Below are 2967 nucleotides of genomic sequence, written 5' to 3' on the forward strand. Positions count from 1 at the left end.
ACAATTTGAAAATTAGTCAGATTTAAATGATAATTACAAAATATTATCATATTTCCCTAAGAGTGCTAAATTTTATCATTTTGTCAATATCAGTAATTTTTAAATAACAAGGAGAAGGTGTGTTTATGATCAATCCCCCAAACATTTGATATCTCTAAAAAGCCCTGAATGTGTTCTGTACAGGCAGGGCCGTGCACAGACCTTTTGAGGGGCATGTGCTGAAACATCATTGATTTATTGAAGGAAAAAAAAAAAACACCATCACCAATAAAAGGGCACTTCGGAGTGTAAGGGCAAAAAGGGCATGTGCTCTGCACAGGTTGAGCCCTACCTGTGCACGTGCCTGTGTACAGAACATCCAAAACTGTGGCATGTATGGTTTCAGAGAAATTCACCAAAATATAATGTCCTCTACAGAGGACAAAAGTCTATGCCTGGGTCCCAGGAGGATATGAATATTGTAATTATTCAGCACCCATAGTACAGGGCTATGTCAAATAGCATCTGCTAGCATTACTGTAATATGATACCACCACAGCACTTTTGGGAAAAATATGCAATATCTTTGAGTGTTAGTTTACTTCAGTAAGTGTAGCAAAATAATCACAATTAACTACCATTTTCAGTTATCAATGTCAAATGACCTATCTAGAGAATCAGATTTGTGAACTAGCAGTGATACTTTGGTATTTTTTATATGCTATTACAATATTTATTAATATTATGAATTAGCCTTTAGTTTTATATTTTCAGCATTCAATGTAATTTTAGTTAGAGTAAGGTGTCTTTAGTTTTAGTAATTTTGTTGTGCACTTTTGTCATTTGTATTAGTTCTATATTATATTATACTATTATTATTATATATATTACTATATTATTGACATTTAAATTAGTTTTTTCATATTTATATTTAGCTTTAATGAATTAACAATGACAATAGACTCTGATAAAACTCTGACAAAAGGTATCAGAAATCTCTTGGTGGAGATTTCAAAAGGGCTTTTACCAGAAGATGGAGCCACAGTTTCATTTGAGAAAACTAGTACACCATTACATGCTTGCTAAAGTAAACATTGCATTTGATATTACAAGAAAATGTATTTCTATCTTACCTCACTTATTGTGTAGTGTTCACAGATTCCGCCATCTGGTTTCTAGCCGTTTTTGAGTCTCCCCTTTTCCACAACTATGGTCCTATTATTTGGAGAGAGTTTGTCTTAGTCTGTTATCTTTGAGGTATTTAGCCAATATGTTCTATTTTTAGGGATCTATAACATGCTGCATTATTCTGTTTAGTGTTTTATTTTCATGTCCCTTGTGTACCATACATGTTGTTAGTCAGTTTGATTATATTGTGGATGTTTATGTTTGGTTCATCAGTTGTGTTTGTCTGGTCAGTGTAAAGGTTAGATAGTTTGCTTGCTGGCCAGCTATCTAAGGAGTCTTGGAGGCTTATTCTATATTTAATATTTTTCATTGAGGAATGCTGTATGTGCTTAATTTAGACTTTTTTTTTATTTATAGGTTTGGATAAGTGATCTTCAGCTCTGTTAATTGGTGTTTTACCTTGAATATTTAGCATAAACCGTCATAAAAATGCGTGTAGGGATTCATTTTAGTTCGTTTCCCGTTTATGTTTGCTTGCTAAGTAGGGTCTCATAATTTGCATCCATATATGAAGAGTTCATTTGCAAACACCGATAAACGCCACTTTAAAAAAAAAGAGCTGATTGCTGTGCATTATTCTCCACATATAGCACGATCTGAACACTAAACACGTTTTGTCAAAAAAGCCGCGTTTGTCCACTTTCAAGGCATCGGAAGTTCACGTTTTACTGCAGAAGCCGACAAGCGCCCTTGTTGTTTTTGAACAGAAGCCGATAAGTCCATTTTAGCGAATCAGCGCGCTGTATTCAGATCAGGTGACAAGGCTACTTTCACTTTGAAAAGACGTGCTAGCTGAGAGGAGTTTCGTCAAAGCTGACTAAAAGTGATCGAGGATGGATAATTTCGACGAACTTGATGAACCTGTGATATCTTCTTCAGGGCGAAAAAGGAAAATAAAAGCTGAAACTTGTCCACGGAACCTTGCAAAAGCAGCGCGTAACAATGGTGAGGGAAAAGCTCCGTGTATTGCGTGTAAAGTTAATCACATCCATACAGTTTATGATCACAACAACAACAACAACGTTTGTCAGGCATCTACATTGTCGGTCGCTGTGATTTTGCCAAGTAAGACGTGTTCCTGGATCAACATCTTTTGTTGTTCCTGGATCAACATTACTGTCCAAAAATACAGATTTAACCCAATCCCTACCCCTAACCTTACCCATAATTTATTCCTAAAATCAGATGGAAATGATATCTGATTAACAAGGGTGTAGAATCACCTAATCCTGATTGTAAGCCTAAAACGGACATTTCCTGAAAAGTTATCTCTCAATTCTGATTGGTTGATTGGAATGATGTACCTGGGGCAAGTTCAAGCTCAAACCGGTGTGCACCGTTTTGCTACGGTTTCCGGTTTGAACGACATGTTTCCTGGAAACGGTGTGCAACGGGGTTTGAGATAGAGACCTGCACTCCCGCGGGACCCAAAGCAACAGGGTGCGGCGCGGGACAACTCTTGATGGGCGAGTGCGGGTGCGGGCGGGAAGAGACTCGTGTGTGTGCGGATGCGGGAGAAAAAAATGATTCGCGGGACTCCCGCAAAATAGAAATTATTTGAACATAAAGTGTCTAAAACATATAAATTGTTATTTATCTGTTGCACAAAAGCAAAAAGAACACCTAATATTAACATTAAAATGATTTACATGCGCAAGCTAGGCATAGTTTCTATTTATAACACGTGTTTAAAGGGTTGCAATGTAGCCAATCACAGACTCAGCTGTTGATTTCTGGAACGCAATGGCCAATCAGAGGTGATTAAGTTAGAATCTACTCACCGCAGTGAAAATCCTCTCA

The sequence above is a fragment of the Sinocyclocheilus anshuiensis genome, unplaced genomic scaffold, assembly GCF_001515605.1.
Source record: "Sinocyclocheilus anshuiensis isolate Anshui unplaced genomic scaffold, SAMN03320099.WGS_v1.1 scaffold2357, whole genome shotgun sequence".
NCBI lineage: Eukaryota > Metazoa > Chordata > Actinopteri > Cypriniformes > Cyprinidae > Sinocyclocheilus > Sinocyclocheilus anshuiensis.